The following is a 22,685-nucleotide window of genomic DNA, read 5'->3' on the forward strand; positions in this document are numbered from 1 at the left end:
CCTCTCTCTGTCTCTCTCACCCTCTCTCTGTCTCTCACCCTCTCTCTGTCTCTCTCACCCTCTCTCTGTCTCTCTCTCTCACCCTCTCTGTCTCTCTCACCCTCTCTCTGTCTCTCACCCTCTCTCTGTCTCTCTCACCCTCTCTCTGTCTCTCTCACCCTCTCTCTGTCTCTCTCACCCTCTCTCTGTCTCTCTGTCTCTCTCACCCTCCCTCTGTCTCTCCCACCCTCCCTCTGTCTCTCTCACTCTCCCTATGTCTCTCTCACCCTCTCTGTCTCTCTCAACCTCCCTCTGTCTCTCTCACCCTCCCTCTGTCTCTCTCACCCTCCCTCTGTCTCTCTCACCCTCCCTCTGTCTCTCTCACCCTCCCTCTGTCTCTCTCACCCTCCCTCTGTCTCTCTCACCCTCTCTCTGTCTCTCTCACCCTCTCTCTGTCTCTCTCACCGTCTCTCTGTCTCTCTCATCCTCTCTGTCTCTCTCACCCTCTCTCTGTCTCTCTCAGTCTCTCTCACCCTCTCTCTGTCTCTCTCACCCTCTCTCTGTCTCTCTCACCCTCTCTCTGTCTCTCTCTCCCTCCCTCCCCCCTCTCTCTCTTCCTCCCCATCTCCCCCCCTCTCTCCTTCTCTCTCTCCCCCCCTCATCTCTCCCACCCTCTCTCTGTTTCTCTCACCCTCTCTCTGTTCTCTATCACCCTCTCTCTGTCTCTCTCACCCTCTCTCTGTCTCTCTCACCCTCTCTCTCCCTCCCTGTCTCCCACCTCTCTCTCTCCCTCCCCATCTCCCCCCCTCTCTCTCTCTCTCTCTCTCTCCCCCTCATCTCTCCCACCCTCTCTCTGTTTCTCTCACCCTCTCTCTGTCTCTATCACCCTCTCTCTGTCTCTATCACCCTCTCTCTGTCTCTCTCACCCTCTCTCTGTCTCTCTCACCTTCTCTCTGTCTCTCTGTCTCTCTCACCCTCCCTCTGTCTCTCCCACCCTCCCTCTGTCTCTCTCTCTCACCCTCCCTCTGTCTCTCTCACCCTCCCTCTGTCTCTCTCAATCTCCCTCTGTATCTCTCACCCTCCCTCTGTCTCTCTCACCCTCCCTCTGTCTCTCTCACCCTCCCTTTGTCTCTCTCACCCTCTCTCTGTCTCTCTCATCCTCTCTGTCTCTCTCACCCTCTCTCTGTCTCTCTCACCCTCTCTCTGTCTCTCTCATCCTCTCTGTCTCTCTCACCCTCTCTCTGTCTCTCTCACCCTCTCTCTGTCTCTCTCACCCTCTCTCTGTCTCTCTCACCCTCTCTCTGTCTCTCTCACCCTCTCTCTGTCTCTCACCCTCTCTCTCTCACCCTCCCTCTGTCTCTCTCACCCTCTGTCTCTCTCACCCTCCCTGTCTTATCTCAACTGCCGTATACCTACACCGAAGTAACCTACCCTGCTTTCTTCCAGATCTGACTCAAGTTTCACACGGGAGACATCGAAAGACAGGTAGGGAACACCTCCCCTCCAGTATTGTACCTTAAGGGACTGCGGATCAGGTAAGATCCCAGGCGGGATTGCTGCTTTAGAAATTGTGAAGAGGGGGCATCCTGACACTGGTTAACGGGTTCAGAATCATTCACATCTGGGTTTTTTTGTTCGATTAGTGAGGTCAACACACACACACAACTATGTAACAAGGACTAATGGTAGCAAAGTATAAGTGTACTACAATAAATAAACTGTTATGTAAAAAAAAAAAATGTCCCGGTTTTTCATTTTCAAAATCTGGTCACCCTACTGTAGTTATTGTCTACTCTGACATCCTTTTTTAATGGGTGATTTTGTCATCTCTGTTCTTGGTTTAAAGCTGCAGACCAAGCAATATCCTACATGTGTGTGGTTTTTTTTAACAAATCAGTTCTGTACTATCAGAAAATACTTGCAGCATTTAAAAAAACAAAAAACAACTGTGAATGTCATTTTTAATGTATTATAATGTAACAAGTCTTTTTTGTTTCTATAGTAATGATTTACAAAGTCACATCCCCTTCCCCTTCTGAAGAAGGCTCTGTACACCCCTTTTTGAGCCCTGCCCCCTCTCTAGCAGTGCACCAAATTGTATCTGCAGTAGTGACTGCCTGGTCACATGATCTTCCCCACAGAACTTTGCATCTTTGATTCTCTCCTGCTTCACTGACAGCCATTTAGTGAACCCCCAAGCCGAATCTATGCCGATCGATCACGGGAGAACAGACTGATCGGCAATTTAGCTAATTACTTATCATTGTGTGGATTGTATGGATGCACATACAGTATTAAAGTAGAAAAAATCAAATAAAAAAAATAAAACGTCAGCTTGGACTGCTGCTTTAAGATGACTAATCCTTGTCAATATTTTCCTATATTTTCTTTTAAAATGTTTTACTGAATAACAAGCCATAAACACTAACATTGGAAATGTGATAGCACTTGTTGAATTAGTGCAGATACATAGAGCAAATGATACGTTGAGAATTTCCTAATTACGATGTGACCTTTATTTTAACTGAGTGGGAGGATTAATTTATACAAATCTTTAGGCAATACTACATTTAATTTATACAATCTTCATAATAATGTCACACATCTAGATTGGTTGCCAAGCAACAAACGTTACTCTTCTACCGGTGCAGGATTCTTGTCACATTAAAAGCCAGCTATACATTCTTACTGCAGTAAAAAGTTCTGCTTAACTTTTTACAATTGATAGCTGAAGATCTAATTTAAAAAGTGGATATTGCTTTGGTATTAAGAAGATACTGTCAATTAGCATCCATGCAAAAGGTGAGTTAGAGAGAGGAAGAGAGAAATGAAATGTACAGGTGCGCCGACGAGTATTCTAAAACTTGCCTTAAACTTGCCTTAGAAAATCTGGGGCTATCACCAATAAGACCCAGGTACATGCTGGGTACATGCTGCAACATTTCAGTGACATTTCTGCAGAGACTAATGGCCCATCAGATTAACACAGCAGGGACTGCCAGGGACCCCAGCTGTTAATCCGATGGGCCATTAGTCTGTCTGCAGAAATGTCACTGTGTCAGGGCTCTCGCAACACCTCCTTACCTGCCTCGGAGGTCATTGCTGCCGCCCCTCACTCCCCGCTGGTGCATCCTCGGCGTGGGACTCGGCGATCTCGCCCGACGCTGGCTCTTGCCTCTGGCAGTAATTTATTCACTCCTCCGCTCTTCTAGCCACGCCCCCTTGTACAGCTGCAGCCCCGCTCTTGCTCTCACATTCCACAGCTGATCACAGGCAAGGATCACAGCCCGCACCAGTCATAAGACGCTCCACGGCACACCTCCGCTCTGCCTCCTTCCCTGATTGGTCCATCCACGTATATTACCCCTGTTCTCCCTGGGAATCATTGCTCTGCATAGCTTCTGCTATTTGGGCTAGTATTCGTGTGTGCTCTTGTTCTTCGTGTTCTTCAGGTGTGACCCGGCTTGGCTTTCGACTCTTCCGCTGGCTCTGGACCCCGGCTTACTCCTTACGACGCAGTCTCTCTCTGCCCTCCGATCTCGGCTCGCTCCTTTACCTCCCGGACCTCTGGCACCCTCGACCCCCGGCTATAGCAATCACCACGATCCTTCTACCTCCGGACGCGGCAAGTACCTTTGGTTCCATTACTAAAGACTCCCGGCCTGGCAACTAATTACCACACTCCGGACAAGCCCCTCTGCTGCGGGTGTGTGGTATTATATTTTCCACCTCAGTCTTGGGACGGGTCTGGTCTGCGGCAGCACTACCCTGACACACTGAAATGTTGCAGCATGTACCTACTGTCGCGGCCGAGTTTATTCGAGCATTTGCCCGGTCTCGGCCGTGACAGTAACCGGGCGCGCGCCGGGGTGTCCCGAACGCGCGCCGAAGCCTCGGAGGAGCGGCCCTCCGATCGGGGCTTCTCCCTCGCCTCTCCGGGTCCGCCGGGCCCCCCGGAACCCCCCACCGCCGTCCCATAGATCTGTTACGCCGATGCTCGCCACAAACCGGGACCGGACCGCGGGGCTGAGGTGGGGTTATATAATCACCGACCTGAGTCCACGCAGACTGATCCGGAGTGCGCAGTTCGTAGTCGTACATCGCAGGGTCAGGATTGGAGAAGGCAGCATCGTCGTTATGGAAGCAGGAGTTCGGCAACAGGTAGTCAGGATTTCCCCGCTTCAGCTTAGGAGCGTGAGCGCGGGGGTGGCTTCTGCGCGAGGAGCGGCCTCGGCCCATGACGCCGATCTCAGCAGGAGGAGACAGCAGGCTGGCCGAAGTTCACCGCAGGGCAGCGTCGGGTAGAACCAACGCTTCAGCGCAGAAGTCCAAGGCAGGTCACTGCAAGAGGATCGCAGCAAGCCGCAGGAAAGGAAGGGTAGCCACTGCTAGGAGGGAATGCAGCAGGTACCGGTGCTGGCAACACGCTTCAGCACAGACGTCCCGGGTAGGCCACTGCAGGAGAATAGCAGCAGGCCAGTGCTGGCATCAACGCTTCAGCACAGACGTCCAGGGCAGGCCACTGCAAGGAGATAGCAGCAGGCCGCAGGAAAGGAAGGGTAGCCACTGCTAGGAGGGAATGCAGCAGTACCAGTGCTGGCATCAACGCTTCAGCACAGACGTCCAGGATAGGCCACTACAGGAGAATAGCGGCAGGCCACAGGACAGGAAGGGTAGCTACTGCTAGGAGGGAATGCAGCAGTTACCAGTGCTGGCATCAACGCTTCAGCACAGACGTCCAGGGTAGGCCACTGCAAGGAGATAGCAGCAGGCCAGTGCTGGCAACAACGCTTCAGCACAGACGTCCAGGACCAGGCCTCTGGATACTCAGGAACTTGGAAGGTAAGAACGCTAGGAGAGAGGCCTGGGGTGGTTTGTGGCAGAGACAGTAACATAGAGGTAGGAATAGTTATGCTCGGCGCTGGTTCAGAGCCAACGCCTAGAATATAAAGGGCGGAGATCCAATCACAGGAGGAGGGTGTGTGAGAATTCCTCCAATGAAGTAGCACAGGGCAGAAGCTGCAATGAGAGGCAGCACCTGTGCCATAGATTGCCAGAGGAAGCCTGCAACTGCACAGATCTGCAAGGCAATAGTCAAAGCCAGTAGTGGATTCCTTACAGTACCCCCCCCCCTTCAGGTGAGACCTCTGGACGAACAAGATCCATCACAGATTTGGGGGACATGGAATTGTTCCTAAACCTCCTTAGGCGAGAGGTGGCGTTGAAAGCCCATAGTTTGTTGGGATTCCTTACAGTACCCCCACCACTGGGTGAGAAGCCTGGGTGAACAGGACCATTCATAGGTCTGGGAGACATTGAGTTGTTCCTGAAGTGTCTCCGGCGAGAATTAGGTCCACAATCCAGATGTACATTGGCGAGTGCCATGAAAGACAGCGGTGGTACTGCAGTTCTTGGTACATGGACAATGGGACCTGAGGGCTCCGGAATGGGAACATCGGAAGGACAGTAGCCAGGTGTCCGGTGCATAGTAATAGTCCAAGAGTACGGGACACAGGACACAGATTGTCGGACAAAAATGGCAGAGGGACCTTCAGAGAAGGCAATGTCTTTGGTGAAATCAGCACGGAGGAAGTTGCGAGAGTCTTTAGCTTCCAAGGAATTCCGGGTGGTGGTTAGCAAGGGAATGGGGCGGGAGGGTTCACTACACACTATTGCAGCGGTACTTTTGATACCAAGCAGGGTTGCTATCCCAAGCAATTTGCGAGAGTCTGTAGCAGTGTGTATGCAACTCATGGTACTGGCAGTTGAAGAAGGATCCGCTTCCTTTGGTTTGTGATCTTTAGAGAGAATCAAATCCGAAATTGTGGCCTTGGCGAAGGACATAATAAGCATGTCTATACCCATAGTGGACCCATAGAGAACAGGAACGGACGCTTCAGGTAGAGCGACGAGGTCCAGTAAGGGTGTCTTCGTCTTAGGGAGAGGCCAATTGCCATACAGAACGGGCACTTTGGGCACCGCACAGAGACCTGCGAGTAAGGAGTCCGTTTGAAAGGTGAGAAAACAGATTTTATCCAAAAAACAAGGCAGGCGGTTAAGCGGTGCATCAACCTTAGGGAAAAAAGTCTTGGGGTTAAAGCTGGGTGCCTCCAACACAGAGAAAGAAGACAGAGAACTAGAGCTTGGCTTCGGAGTGGAGGTCCCAGGTACCCAGTTCTCACATGATACTGTGGGAGAAGCAATGCAAATTGTTACTGTTTTAAACATAGGGTTTTTAACATCGGTAGCTCCAGGCACCTTTTTGAGAGGTAACCCTAGTTTTGGGACAGGACAGTCAATAGCAAGTACCCCAAGTATTGTGGAGGACACAGAGAAAAATAAGTCCATTTTAAAGACGGGATCTTCTGAAAAAAGGGAAAGTTCCAAATGCGATACCCCTGAGTTTGTGGTAGTAGACATACAGTCAGTAGTGGATACCCCGAATACTGTGGGCGAATCAGCGTGAAACAGTATTATTACAGGAATGGGCATCCCAGACTTAAAGTCATTTTTAATCATCCCGGAGGCTGTGGCATGATCCGTGAGAGAAACTGGGGTAAACTCTCCAACAGACACAAGGGACATCTTGCTTGTTACAGAATTGGGTCCCTGAGAATCCCTAGTGAGGGCATCAGACTCCATGGGAGACTTAGTGACAGGGCTTTTGGAACTGATTAAAGGAATTGCAGGTATCACAGATTTAATAGGAGAAATACCTTGCAAAACAGAAATTTTAGTAAAGGTGATAGGCATCACAGATAGAACAGACAGAAGTAAGCTAGGCAAGGTTGCTTCTATAACAGAAGATTTGGCAGCGGCAAAGCTTAACTCAGCGGCTGCTGGAGAACTTTTAACTACAGTGAGAAGGGACTGCAGATTTACAAAGTCAGGGATAAAGGGAGTCTCAAACTTGAACGCCTGATCCTTCAAAAAGAAGGGCCCTAACTTTAATGGTACTGAGGGAGCAACAGCAGATACGCTGATCTCAGTAGGGGTCATTTGGAAAGCAGCATAATATGTACTGTTCGCTTTAAACCCTAGGATTTGAGAAAAGGAGAACTCAGACAGTGCAAGTGGGGCAACCACGCCTGTGCTGGTCTCTGAAGTGGGTATTTGGGAAAGAGTGTCTGGGACATCAGAAACGACAACAGATTCCACGAAAAGGGGTCTATGCTCAGAAGCAGGGGTCTCAGCTCTCTGAGTGACAGACGGGGTGAGTGAAATACCTAGGAGTAGGGATTCTGCGAACAGGTTTAGAGAAACAAACGGCTCCAGAATACTTTTTACTGGAGCCAGTATATTTGCCGAAAGTTCAGGGGGCATAGCCCCGAGAATTTTAGCCGAGTCAGAGGACAAAAGGGGTTGATCCTCTGAGGCTAAGGAGGTGTCCCTGACTGACGAACTAAAGGGATCTACCAAGGAAGGTTCACAGGGCTGCCCTGCAGGGGTTAACATAGGAAAAACCCCAAGGGTTAAATTACTCTGTACCTGAGAATCAGAGAAATAGAAGCTAGTCTCCGAGAGTGGGGTCATAGGGGGTTCTGCCTCTTGCCCTAGGGACCTATCATTAGACTGCGGAATACTAGGGTTAGCAGTAGGAACCTCACAGAGCAGACTAGCAGGGGTTAATACAGAAAAAACCTCGGAAACAGAGCTTAGAATTTTTGGTTTAGGAAAAGAGGGCAAACAGGATTCATTCTCTGGTGCTAGGGAAGACACACTGACCTGGGTACTGCAGGGATTTACAGTGGGGAACGCATAAGCCTGACTAGCAGGGGTTAAGACCGAAATAACCTCAGGGACAGAACTTAGGGAGGTTAACTCAGGATTAGGGAGCGTGGCAGCTTCTTCCTTAGCGGGCAGCGACAGAGAAATGGTTTGACCATTCTTAGGAGAGAGAGGTAACCCCACAGGTTTAGTAACAGGACTGGCAGCACAGAGAATCTGCCAAGCAGCAGCATAGCTGGCAAGGAGGGGATCCTGTTCTATTATGTGAGTGTCTAGTGTTGAGGAAAGTACATGGAGTGTATCTTGAGACTGGGCCAACATGAGGAGGGCGCTCTGTTCTACTAGATGAATGTCCAGTGATGAGGCCAGGGCATAGATTGCCTCTTGGGCGTCGGCCAGTTCCATAGGGTTCACATTATCCCAGGTTAAAGGGGAATCAGGGGAGCGAAAACATTCGGCTAGAGACTGTTTTAAGTTCAGGATACAGTAAGCCTTAATAAAGAGATCACAACGGCATTGTCTTTGCAAAGGGGTTAAACCTTCATAAGTCCACAGTTCATCAATCAGGGGTAGTACTTCACACAAATACTGGCCTTCATAGTGGGACTGATACGCAGGACGGGACATAACTTCAGTTGGAAAATTGCCATCCCCCGCCACGGCGCGGTCCGGTTTTAACGGGCCGAGCATACTGTTACGCCGATGCTCGCCACAAACCGGGACCGGACCGCGGGGCTGAGGTGGGGTTATATAATCACCGACCTGAGTCCACGCAGACTGATCCGGAGTGCGCAGTTCGTAGTCGTACATCGCAGGGTCAGGATTGGAGAAGGCAGCATCGTCGTTATGGAAGCAGGAGTTCGGCAACAGGTAGTCAGGATTTCCCCGCTTCAGCTTAGGAGCGTGAGCGCGGGGGTGGCTTCTGCGCGAGGAGCGGCCTCGGCCCATGACGCCGATCTCAGCAGGAGGAGACAGCAGGCTGGCCGAAGTTCACCGCAGGGCAGCGTCGGGTAGAACCAACGCTTCAGCGCAGAAGTCCAAGGCAGGTCACTGCAAGAGGATCGCAGCAAGCCGCAGGAAAGGAAGGGTAGCCACTGCTAGGAGGGAATGCAGCAGGTACCGGTGCTGGCAACACGCTTCAGCACAGACGTCCCGGGTAGGCCACTGCAGGAGAATAGCAGCAGGCCAGTGCTGGCATCAACGCTTCAGCACAGACGTCCAGGGCAGGCCACTGCAAGGAGATAGCAGCAGGCCGCAGGAAAGGAAGGGTAGCCACTGCTAGGAGGGAATGCAGCAGTACCAGTGCTGGCATCAACGCTTCAGCACAGACGTCCAGGATAGGCCACTACAGGAGAATAGCGGCAGGCCACAGGACAGGAAGGGTAGCTACTGCTAGGAGGGAATGCAGCAGTTACCAGTGCTGGCATCAACGCTTCAGCACAGACGTCCAGGGTAGGCCACTGCAAGGAGATAGCAGCAGGCCAGTGCTGGCAACAACGCTTCAGCACAGACGTCCAGGACCAGGCCTCTGGATACTCAGGAACTTGGAAGGTAAGAACGCTAGGAGAGAGGCCTGGGGTGGTTTGTGGCAGAGACAGTAACATAGAGGTAGGAATAGTTATGCTCGGCGCTGGTTCAGAGCCAACGCCTAGAATATAAAGGGCGGAGATCCAATCACAGGAGGAGGGTGTGTGAGAATTCCTCCAATGAAGTAGCACAGGGCAGAAGCTGCAATGAGAGGCAGCACCTGTGCCATAGATTGCCAGAGGAAGCCTGCAACTGCACAGGTCTGCAAGGCAATAGTCAAAGCCAGTAGTGGATTCCTTACAAGATCACGGCACACCAGGGCTCCCTCGCAGAGTGCGCAGGCACCCGATGAAGCGTGACCGCGCATCGGTGACGCGCGGCACGCCGAGGGAGTGGGGTTAGCAAGCCGGCGCATTCCCCGGCTTGCGGAACTAGCCCTGCTCGAATAAATCGTGTCGGTAGTGTAGCATGTACCCAGCATGTACCTGGGTCTTGTTGGCGATTGCCCCAGATTTGTTTTATAATACTCGTCGGCACTACAGTACAAACTTGCCAAAACCCAAGAGAATAGTTTATATTTTTTCAGTAATGTAGCCAACCTTTTAGCCATTATTGGGATTTGCTTCTACATGGGATAACGTGAGATAAGCTGTCCATATATGAATATAGACAAAGAAAAAAGCAGAGTTTTAGTGAAGTTACTTGCTGTACTAGTGGTCATCCTAGCCTGACAAGTTGGCAGTAAAGCTAACCTGTTATTGGAGACCTGAGTGGTGCTTCTCTGTAGATCACGTCATTATAGGATAGCAATAACATGCAGCGTGGGACAGTTTAAAAGCTGCAAGCAGTGTGATTGTATAGATTGTGCTCGTCTGGTTTGGTGTACAGTTATTGTAGATATATTTCAGGGGTGTGTGTAAATGAGATTGTGCAGAGATATGCAGGTGCGTGTTCAAGTTGGAGGTAAGGCATATTGTGGTGATAAAGCTGAGAAAACATAATTAGTAGATCTAACGATAGACGTAAACATATTTACATGACTTACAGTGAGGCCCTCTCTAACTACCACTCCGATGAACCTGGTTCTAGAACGTTCAGTGAGCTAGATACTGTATACCAGCCATCTCCTTATGATGATATCACAGGTCACGAGACATACTGGGGAGTGGCTATCCTTTCTGAAAGTCATCCTTCATCACATGATGGGGAGGGGAGTAAACTACGTGAACCCACACAGTTAACCTGTTAAGACTGTTAACTCCTGAAACTAACTAGTTGTCCCCAAAGGCGAGCTACATCTGTAAATATTGTAAAACAGCCAAAAGGCAGCAGGCATTTCCTCAATTTTGTTGTACTAATATTACATATTTATTGCAGCAATTTAACAATTCAGTTAGCAAAATGGACCTGTGTCAGAGTAACTGAGTCTCTGGTGTCCTGACAGAGATTCAGTTTTTTAACTGAAACACTGAACCACTATACAAAATAATAATGCAGTATTAGTGAAGTTCCATTTGTTTGGTGCTGTTGGCCTGGGATTCTAAATTTCCTCTGGAAGAGAAAAGAAAAGCCAGCTGTTTAAGTACTATGCATGTGTATTGCAAAGATGAGATAGGATGGAAGGTTAATTTCAGTTGGGGATGGGCATGATTAGGGAACAGGAGGATTACGGTTAATTATACTATTGACAAAGATCTTTGTAAAGTCATCTGCACTATGTATCGATCAGTGTGGGCAATAGTCCCTACCTACTTACAAAAATCAATGTTAAGTATGCAGTTTTCTCCGTGGATTATATGGCTGCTATAACTCTTCAACGCTGTATCACATAAAACAGATTTTCCAATTTGTACACCGATATAAAATGCAATGGTAAATATAATGATCATAATAATGTTTTTTTTTTCCCCATGACTTCCAGGTTTGTTTATCATGACACAATAAGCAACAGTTACTCTACGACGCGTTTCATTTGTTGCTCAGTCATTGCCTGGCATTTAGCTGGTAATCCATTTTGCCATATACCCACTTTACAATCACGGAATCATTTTCGGATGAAGAATGTGTGTGGTTGCTCATTAGAAAACATATAAATGCATGACATGCTGCTATGATCTCAATGGGAAAAGACGAAACAACATCCTGTAAGGAAATTGCTATACAGCCACCTGCCACTGCTCATTTGTCTGTTCACTTTTAGATTATTTCTAAATTGGCATCTCTTGGAATGTTTTTAACTGGTGTATACTGTACTAGGTTAATTTTCTGAATCTTTTGCTTTGTTTATTTTTAGTGTTCCAAATTTATTTGTATGTTTAAAGAGTATCTGAAAATGATAATTTTCTCTATACTTTTATTTGTATTTCTTCAATTTTATCAGAGTAGCATCACATTTTATGGTATGACATGTAAAATGAATTTCAATAAAATAATTAAAAATGTATGTACTGTGTAAGGATGTGCATATATTAAAGGTTCCGCGCTGTCAATTACATAGGCAGCGCCATATTGTCCCTGTTTGCCAGCGAAGTTACTGCGTACCAGTTGGGCTGCGCATGCGCGAGGGAAGAGCGCGAAGGGGTTGAACTATGAACTCTGATGGTGAGAAGGTCAGCTGAGGCTGAGGACCAATGGGATGCGAGACTGTGTATGCAGGAACCGGATGCGTGTGGGCGGTGGGGCAGAGCAGCAAGGGAGGTGAAGGAGGAGGTTGGCGGAACCTCGGGTGCGAGAGCAGAGGGTCAGTGACCCGTCTGCTTAGGTAGGATATGCCCACAGCCCCAGGAGTCTTTCCCCCGCCATCGTAGGGTGCTGTATTTGTAAGGACGCCCATAGTCGTCAGGGACGTTTCCCTTTAGTGAGGTTCATATGCGGAGCTGCGGAGTTGCGGCCGCCATCTTGGATTTCCCCGTCTGATGGTGCTGCAGAAGGGAGAGACGGCGCAAGGCTGGATTATCACTGGGGCCCTGTGGAGTGTCAAGGTCATCGTAGTGACCGGAAGGTATCCTTGTCTACACGTGCACCTACACCGGTCACCAGGCGCTGATCCCGCCTCCCACTAACTAATTGGGTTTCCTAAGAGAATTGCATATGGTACTATACTTTACTGGTTATGAGACATACTCCTAAGGAGAGCGGCAGAGTTGCTTATGTACAGGACACTATCCCAATAAGGTGTGGCCGAGCCACGTTGTGTGTGTGTATGTAAATGTTATATGATAAGTCTGCATATCATTTGTTATTGTGTGATATAAAAAGGTTGCTGTTGCATACTGCTGTTGTTAGGTTCTTGCTCAGGGCATAATCTCTATAATGGGGATCCTGGGTAAGTGGAGGCGCTGCACCACAAGTGATAAAGGTATACCCCCAGGCTCCCAATATGCGGAGGTTCAGAGCTCCTGAAGCCACAGGTTTATGCACCGTAGTCCCTTAGTTCAGACGTTCACAAAAAGGGCTACATTTGGAGGCGCTGCTGAGATCTTAGACCTGGGGTGCCCCCACATTTTTTTTGTCTCTATTGTGCAACCAACCCACATCATGTCGGTGCCCTCGGCGCTCGAGGTGCGCAAGTGGGCCCAACGGCGCGGGATCCCCTTGAACCGTGTTTTCGCGCTGGGCCATGTCCCCGCCATGATCTCGTTAGGCACAGTGACCGAACAGGTCCGAAAGCTTCCTCTCCTGGACAATGCCCAAGTACAAGACCACTTTTATGACCATGACCAGACCTGGCGCCGGATCTTGTATGCCACTGAACAAGATATATGCCCCGAGGCTTTGCCCCATATACTGCTGCTGCCCGAGGCTCCGGGGGTGCGCTGCCCACTAGTCCAGGCGGACACCTCTGCGCCCCTGGCCACCTCTACCCCAAGGAGAGAATATGCTCCCACCACAGGTGCCGCGACGGGAGGCCCCGACCACTTCCCTGACAGTGGCCTACACCCTCGTTGGCCAGCCACCCTGAGCCTAGGCTCGTCGTCCACCCCGTCCGGCCTGCGGGCTGGCCTCAACCGCCTTAGCGTATCAAGATTGGACGCTTACCCTGCAGTCGGGGACAGCTTACCAGGAGACACCTCTATTCCCGCCATAGCCGCCGCTATCCACAACACCACCCAGTCGCTCCAGTACAGGAAGTTAAAAGCCTTCTCCGGCGAGAAACCCACGCCTCCAGGGGAAGTAGGGATAGAGGACTGGTTGGATCATACCGAACAGGTACTGCCTGAATGGACCTGCACGGACGCGGTCCGCAGACAACGCATAGTTGAGTGCTTACGGCCCCCCGCGTCCCATATGGTGCACTACTACCGAGATGACAATCCGGAAGCTGACGCGGCCGATCTTATCTACTGCCTGACCAAGGCCTATGGAGCCCCGGTGGACACGTACACGTTGATGTCCAAATTTCATGCGTTAACCCAGAAAGAGGGAGAAATGGTGTCCGATTTTCTCAGACGATTGCACCTGGACCTCTGGAATCTGGTGAGGAAAGGCGTATTACCAAGGATAGAAGCTAACGGACTACGCACCACTCAGCTGTTGCGGGGCCTCTTACCCCTACACCCCGTGTCGGTGCGGGTCAGTAGCTGCCTAACGCCTGGACAAGCGTTGTCGTTTCACGACCTAATGGACCGGGTTCAAGCGCATGAGACGGTGCTGCTGGGGCGTGACCTAGCCACCGGGAAGAAGCCCCAGCTCGGAGGTAAGGAGGCCAAGAAAGTGGAACCCAAAACCGATGCGCCTGAATCTGGGGACCCTGACCCCGAGGATGCCCCCACCCCCGTGACACCCAGACCTCGTCCCCCGACCAGGCGGAGCCCCCCCACCAGGAGAGACGAGGCTTACCTCAGCCAAATACAGTGTTATGCCTGTGGAAAGATGGGACACTTGCGGGCCCACTGCCCCACCTCACGAAGAACGTCGTCCCGACCGGCGCATTCAATGCCGTGCCAACCCCTGAAGGATGACCAGGCATCACCGCCTCCTCAGGGCTCCCGAATCGGCCCCGCCTCCATTATTCGCGTAGTTATCGAAGGCATCTACGCCGCCGCATTGTTGGACACGGGATCCCAAGTAACGATCGTATACCGGCCCTTCTACGACCAACACCTACATCAACTACCGTTGCTATCGGCGGATGCCCTGCGGCTACGGGGACTGAGTCAGGAAGATTACCCCATAGACGGAGTAGTAAAGGTGCAGTTAGATATTCTCCAGCTGAATACTGGTAAACATCACCCCATGGAAGTGGAGGCCCTAGTGTGCCCCGAGCCGCAGGACCACCCCAGCGCCCCAATCATCTTGGGGACCAACGCTGACATTGTGCGCGCGGTATTCCGCCAGTTTTTGCAGGAAGCAGGAGAAGCCCCACTGCTGGCCCTGGCGGCCTGTCCCGCCCTTCAAGAGGTCTGCGGTAAAATTGCGACCGAGGAAGAGCATGGTGTCCTCTACAGCCAAGAATGGGGACTGACCCAGATTCCCCCGGGGGAAGGACGAATGATGGTCGCCGCTTGCCATTACCCCCGTCGACGGGCGGAGGATCAGCTCTTCACCTTGGAGAGTGTGGCCCAGGACGAACAACGTTTGGGCTACAAGGTACTAACCTCGGTCAAGGAATGGCCCGGGAAGATCCCGAAGCGCACCTGGGTATATGTGCAGAATATATCCCCGTACCCGATGACTATTGACCGGCGGCAGACGCTAGGGAGGATATACCCGGTAACTTCCGAGGAGGAGGCCTCGACGGAACTAGCTAGGAGCTCGCCGGCTACCATAGCGCCGGCATTGGAATTTGACTTTGGCGACTCGCCCCTCCCGGATGAGTGGAGGAAGAGGCTACAGGATGAGCTACACGACCGAAGGGGGGTGTTCTCCACTGGTGACATGGATGTGGGGTGCAGTCGCAGTGCCCACCATACCATCCGACTGAGCGACGCCACCCCCTTCCGGGAGCGCTCCCGCCGGCTTGCCTCAAAGGATGCTGACGAAGTGAGGGGATTAATCGACGAGATGAAAACGGCTGGCATCGTGCGGGAATCTCGGAGCCCGTACGCCTCACCCATTGTGGTAGTCCGCAAGAAGAACGGGACGGTCCGTCTATGTGTGGATTACAGAACGCTGAATAACCGTACTATCCCCGACCAGTATACACTGCCCCGAATCGAGGACCTCCTGAATGCATTGACCGGGAGTAAATGGTTCAGTGTGCTCGACCTCAGGTCCGGGTATTATCAAGTGCCCATGGGCCCGGAAGACCAAGAAAAAACGGCCTTCATCTGTCCTTTAGGGTTTTACCAGTTTACCCGCATGCCTCAAGGGATCTGCGGTGCCCCGGCCACGTTCCAGAGACTAATGGAAAAAACCCTCGGAGACCTTAACCCGCGAGAGTGCTTAGTGTACCTGGACGACATTATTGTGTTTGGGCGGACGCTGGAAGAGCATTCCGAGAGACTGATGAAGGTGCTGGATAGGCTTGAGGGGGAGGGCCTAAAACTGTCGCTAGACAAGTGCAAATTCTGTCGGACCTCCGTAACGTATGTGGGCCACATTGTGTCAGCTGATGGGGTGTCCACCGACCCCGGAAAGATCGAGGCGGTGATGAACTGGCCCAGACCTCAAAATGTTCAGGAGCTGCGGTCTTTCTTGGGGTTTTGTGGCTATTATCGGCGGTTCGTGGAGGGGTATTCCAGCAAGGCCAAGAGACTGAATGACCTTCTCAAGGTGCCTCCGGGAGAAACCGGGAGAAAGGGGAGCTCGGCGCAGACACCCTTTGGGAAGACATGGACTGCAGAATGTGAACAGGCCTTCAAACACTTAAAGACCAGCCTCACTCAGGCCCCCGTCTTGGCCTACGCGGATCCTGAGCGAGACTATGTCCTACATGTCGATGCTAGCCTCAGCGGGCTAGGAGCGGTTTTGCATCAGAAGTATGAGACCGGGCTACGTCCAGTGGCCTACGCGAGCCGAAGTTTAACCCCTAGCGAGCAGAATTACCCGGTCCATAAGTTGGAATTTTTGGCGCTAAAATGGGCGGTGGTGGACAAGCTGCATGACTACCTATATGGGGTGCAGTTCGAAGTACGTACGGACAACAACCCCATGACCTATATAAACACGTCTGCCAAATTAGACGCCACGGGACACCGTTGGTTAGCTGCTCTAGCCAACTACAGGTTCAACCTTAAATACAAACCCGGACCCACCAACATAGGTGCCGACGCCCTGTCTCGTCGCCCGGGCCTTCAGTCCACCCCTGATGAGGAAGTTTGGGAAGAGATACCGGGTCCAGGAATTCGTGCCCTCTGCTCCGTGGCTGCGGTAGTCGACGACCACGTAGCATTCTCAGAATTGCGGATTGTTGACTCGTTGGGATGTAACTCGCGGGCTATCCCCCTGGCCTATCAAGGTCGAGAAGGGATGAACATCACTGAGGATAATATCATCTCGTGGAGGGACCTAGTGCATTATCAAACACAAGACCCCATAGTGGAGTTAGCCCGTCAAGCGGTACAACAAGATAACCCTTCTATACTGAAGCGAGCCCCCGGAGACTTGGTGAAACTCCTGCTAAATGAGTTTGGGAAGTTTGAGATGGACAATTGTTTGCTATATCGGGTGATATCCTATCATAACCATCCCGATCGGCGTCAGTTGTTTTTGCCGGAACGTTTGAGAACCCTAGTCCTCAGGGCCCTTCACGATGACCATGGTCACCTGGGCATTGACAAGACGTTTGGGCTACTACAGGATAGGTTCTATTGGCCGAGAATGAGGGAGTCTGTGGAGCAACATTGCCGGAGGTGTAATCGCTGTTTACAACGAAAGACACTGCCCACCAGGGCGGCTCCCATGGCACACTTGAAAAGCTCGGGTCCAATGGATTTGGTGTGTATGGATTTTCTCTGTATCGAGCCCGACAGTCGGGGAGTTAGTAATGTTCTTGTGATCACTGACCACTACACTAGGTACGCCCAAGCGTTCCCTACGAAAGACCAGAAGGCCGTAACGGTGGCCCGAGTACTATGGGAGAAATATTTCATTCATTATGGACTACCAAATCGTCTTCACTCCGATCAGGGCAGGGATTTTGAGAGTACCCTGATACGGGAGTTGCTCACTCTACTGAACATTGCCAAATCGCGTACTACCCCGTACCACCCCGAAGGGGATGCTCTGCCTGAACGGTTCAATCGCACTCTGTTAGATATGTTAGGAACCTTGACGAGCCCGAAAAAGACGGAGTGGAGTAAACACGTCGAAGCATTGGTACATGCGTATAATTGTACCCGACATGAGTCCACCGGGTATACTCCGTATTTCTTGATGTTCGGAAGAGAAGCCCGTTTACCGGTGGATGTGCGCCTGCGGATATCTACCGATGGGGTATCCAATAGGACGCACTTTCGATATGTCCAGCGACTAAGGGACAGTTTACAGCTGGCCTATAGATTGGCTGAACGGACGACTGCGAAATTGAATGCGGGAAATAAAAGGCGCTACGATCACAAAGTACGTCACAAGGAAATTCACCCCGGAGATGCGGTCCTCTTACGCAACTTAGGTGTTCCTGGGAAGCATAAATTGGCCGACCGGTGGCGGGAGGGTGTGTATGAGGTGGAGTCACAGATGCCTGGTCTTCCTGTGTACCGAATCAAGGATTCTGAAGGCCGCGTAAAGGTGTGGCATAGGAATCATCTGCTTCCCATACCTCAAGTAGGGACGGACGAATTGGAAATTCCAGCCACGCCCATAGATGGAGAAGTTGAACACACAGAGGATGGCCCAGAGACTGTAAAAATTGCCACCTCTGAGGATCCAATGGAAGGAACCTCTCAAAGGGGCCTTCCGGCCGTGGAGGCATCTCCCGAAGGAGCCACGGGTAAAGAGCCTTTTGGCCCGAACATTGATCAATTGACTCCCGTGAGTCAGCCTCTAGACCCCCAAAGTCCATGTTTTACACCCCAAAGAGACTGTGCTAATGCTGAACACCCCTCAAGGGTAGAGATGGAAATACCAGTTGAGACTGAGCACTCTGCAGAGGAAGATCAACCCCGCCGAAGTCAAAGAAACAGTCAACCTCCCATGCGAATGGCATATGATCAGTTTGGGGCACCCCATTATGAGGCTCAGCAGTGGGCTCGGCATAGGATGCAAGCTATGATGGTACTGTTTAATGAGATGTGTAACCTAATCTAGGAAGAGAGGGTTGTGTACATAGTTAATATATGTGCTTAGGTAGTCCAGCGGGGACGCTGGATTCTGGGGGGGGGAGAATGTAAGGATGTGCATATATTAAAGGTTCCGCGCTGTCAATTACATAGGCAGCGCCATATTGTCCCTGTTTGCCAGCGAAGTTACTGCGTACCAGTTGGGCTGCGCATGCGCGAGGGAAGAGCGCGAAGGGGTTGAACTATGAACTCTGATGGTGAGAAGGTCAGCTGAGGCTGAGGACCAATGGGATGCGAGACTGTGTATGCAGGAACCGGATGCGTGTGGGCGGTGGGGCAGAGCAGCAAGGGAGGTGAAGGAGGAGGTTGGCGGAACCTCGGGTGCGAGAGCAGAGGGTCAGTGACCCGTCTGCTTAGGTAGGATATGCCCACAGCCCCAGGAGTCTTTCCCCCGCCATCGTAGGGTGCTGTATTTGTAAGGACGCCCATAGTCGTCAGGGACGTTTCCCTTTAGTGAGGTTCATATGCGGAGCTGCGGAGTTGCGGCCGCCATCTTGGATTTCCCCGTCTGATGGTGCTGCAGAAGGGAGAGACGGCGCAAGGCTGGATTATCACTGGGGCCCTGTGGAGTGTCAAGGTCATCGTAGTGACCGGAAGGTATCCTTGTCTACACGTGCACCTACACCGGTCACCAGGCGCTGATCCCGCCTCCCACTAACTAATTGGGTTTCCTAAGAGAATTGCATATGGTACTATACTTTACTGGTTATGAGACATACTCCTAAGGAGAGCGGCAGAGTTGCTTATGTACAGGACACTATCCCAATAAGGTGTGGCCGAGCCACGTTGTGTGTGTGTATGTAAATGTTATATGATAAGTCTGCATATCATTTGTTATTGTGTGATATAAAAAGGTTGCTGTTGCATACTGCTGTTGTTAGGTTCTTGCTCAGGGCATAATCTCTATAATGGGGATCCTGGGTAAGTGGAGGCGCTGCACCACAAGTGATAAAGGTATACCCCCAGGCTCCCAATATGCGGAGGTTCAGAGCTCCTGAAGCCACAGGTTTATGCACCGTAGTCCCTTAGTTCAGACGTTCACAAAAAGGGCTACAACTGTATAAGGGAATATTCTCGTAAAAATGCATATTATCCGTAAAGCAGAAATCGTTGTCAGAAGCCTATATGAGTTTAACGCATATATAGGATAAAGTATCTGTCATCTAAATTTAGCATAGGTCGATCTTGATTGACGCATGTCTTTTTCCAACCTCCTCTACTATGTAACTATGTACCTATGTATAATGTTAGTATCCTGCTCTTTTTTTTAAAATGTTTCTTTTGTTTTCAAAATCATGATTTTTTTTAAAATCTCTATGGTAACCTTTAGACTGAACTGGGTCCTGGGGAGAGCTCCATTTTAACCTACCAAACACTTAGGGGGATATTCGCTTGGCTGCGAGTTTCTCCTTTTCAAACCATGGGCTTTATTGTGGTCATACAGATGCAGCTAGTTGTAAACTGTATCTACAGTAAGTGTCTCCAGATGCTCGACACGTCCTCCGCTGTGTCAAGAACTGCAGTGAAAGGACTTGCATGTAGTTTTATGGTAGGAAGTGACTATTGTGACGGGAAGATAAAAAGAAATCCTTTTCTAAGGGAGCAGTGGAAGATGCATCTACTCACTGTCTGCTGATAAGAGAAAGCACACTTTCCTTTCCAGACAGGAACATGCCAAAGGGGCATACTAATAAACAGAGAAAGACAGGGTCAGAGGGCTAAGGCTGTGGCCCTGCTGCCTGCGTTGCACGCGCGCCTGTGAGGCAGGTGGCGCGTGCAGCCGAATTCGAAGGTCTGCAGAGAGCTGCAGGGGAAAAGACAGGGGGGAGTGACTGGGGAGTGACGGGGACGCGGCTATGACATCAGCTGGCAGGTTTGCCCTCATTGGCTGAACCGCCGGGGGGCGTGACCTAGCTAGTTCCCATCTCAATTTTCATGTGTGCCTCAAAAACTCACCGTGCAGCGCAGCGGCCCCGGCCCCATTGTGGGGTGGCTCTTGTCCCTGCAGCGTCAGCCACAGCGGGCGCTGCAGTAGCCAGCAGGGACCTGGCCTAAACCATCTCAAGCTATGAGCAGTGAGAGGTTGCCAAGGCAACTGGCTTGTGGAAAGGCTATATTGTAGCAGCAATGTTGCAACTACACAGCTGCATTTGTCCCTGAGGAAGCTCCTTTGCTGGAGGGAAACGCGCGTTGGACGCGCCATGTAGTCAGTCTCCTACTTGGAGCTGCTTTTATGTAGTGTTCTGTAGTCTCCTGGCTTTATCTATGTAGATCTGAATTGGGTACTCCACTAACACTCAGTGCGCAAGCATTCCTGCTCTTTATATGATATGACCATTTGGAGTGTGCTGTAGAATGATTCAATGATCAATATGCTGTGAACATTTGCTTCACTATGCTGTGAATCATTTACCCTCCATCACTATACTATCAGTAGCACTTCTATATATATTGCATGGCAATACATTTATAACTAACATCCTTAAGTGCTCTGTGGTTTACAAGTCGAAGCAGGACTGCTGTATTTTCACGACACATCTTAGTCACTGAGTGTGTACGTTTATTTATTTACTATTACAAGTGTACCTGATCTCATAGGTGCCCCAGAGGGGTTCATACAGTACCCTGACTAAGTAGCGTTCTGTGTCCTGAAGCCTCTACTACTAATTGTTGTTTGAGACCACTCCAACACACATTCACTGACACAGACGCTAGGTATTGTCAATTTAATTTATTTTTAATGCACAATACACGACGTTTTTGGTAACATATGTTTTATGGAAAATATATTAAAAGTTAAATTTTAAATTAAGTAGGAGTGCAGTATAGTGAATTCTTTTAGGAGACACATCCATTTTGTGTTTTCCTTCCCCCACTTTTCTGATACACAGCTGCATTGGCTGCGTCATAACAGGGAAACATGCAACTTTCACTGTGGAGAGCTGGCAGCCTGAGAGCAGAGAAAATACACAGAAAATATACAATCCTGTTCCAGGACAATGCGTTTGGTCCATTTTTGGCACAGTGCTCAGATTTGCACAGTCGGTGTCAGGGATGTCTCCATCGGGATTTCTCTCCATCCCAGCATGGAGTTCTGCTGGACTGCCACAGGGGCTACTCTCTTGCCTGCTTCTATTCAGCAGAGTTCTCTGATGGTTTCTCGCTACCTAATCCCCAGCACCTGTCCCTCATCTCAGCCAGATCTATTTAAACCTCCATTTCCTGTTCCTCCCTTGCCTGTTTATTTAGTTCATCCCAGTACTCAAGCTTGCCTGTTAGATTCTTTTACTGTTACCAGATTCTGCTTGGACCTTACTTTGTCTGCTTCTCTCCAGTCCGGACCTCTATCTGTTCATGGCCATCCTTTGCCTGCCACCAGCTTACGAGCCTGTCCCAGCCACTGGATTGCAGCCAAGCAGTTGCTCTCCATGATAGCCAGAATGAAAAAGCTTCTAAAAAAGTATTTTTCATGTGGTTTGGATATGGGAGAAGAGCTTATAGACAGGGTGACCAGATGTCCCGTTTTTTAGTGTTCTGTTCCCATGTCCCAACTTTTTTTTAAATGTCCCGATTTTTGGTCGTGGTCCCAGTTTTGGTTGGTAAAAGAAGATGGCGGAGGATGCAGACGGTGGAAAGTGGAGAACGCAGGCAGCAGAGGGCGGAACATGGCTTCTGCAGCATTGATGAACATCAGTGATTGGAGGCTGGCGACGGGGCCTATTCTCAGAGTACCCGGATGGGGGTACAACTTCCGGTGTTATCGCTAACTGCCATGAGGAGGACTAATCACTGTCTAGCAGAGCAGCTGAGTGAGTGTCGTACTGTTCACAGATCCCCACCTACCAGAGCTACTAAATAAGTAACTAATATACAATTTCCTGCAAACAAATCTCAGTGTGGAGAAGAGAGGAAAAGCTTATTTTACATCACTCAAACCATAGGATGCTCTGTTTTTAAATATTTTACCAGGAAATAATACATTGAATTACGTCTCGTTATAAAGTATGTCCTGGGCACAGAGTTAGGATGACAATACATGGTTGCATGTATACATTATACATTATATTTCAATATATATTATAATCAAAAGAAGCTTTTCCTCTTTTCCACACTTTGAGATGTGTTTGCAGCCGATTAATTATTAAACTCTGTTAAAGCAGATTGCTGCAACTGTTTTATTTCCTTCCTTTAATTTAATTTCCTAGAACTGTCACTTTTGTGCAACTTCTT

At 50.1% G+C, this 22,685-nt stretch overlaps 1 pseudogene; it reads left to right on the forward strand.

The window, feature by feature from the left end:
* The first annotated feature begins 11,814 nt into the window (after positions 1-11,814).
* The window catches only part of LOC142492436 (uncharacterized), a 28,140-nt pseudogene continuing 17,269 nt past the window's right edge, over positions 11,815-22,685 (forward strand).

Source organism: Ascaphus truei, chromosome 4 (assembly GCF_040206685.1).
Source record: "Ascaphus truei isolate aAscTru1 chromosome 4, aAscTru1.hap1, whole genome shotgun sequence".
Classification (NCBI taxonomy): domain Eukaryota; kingdom Metazoa; phylum Chordata; class Amphibia; order Anura; family Ascaphidae; genus Ascaphus; species Ascaphus truei.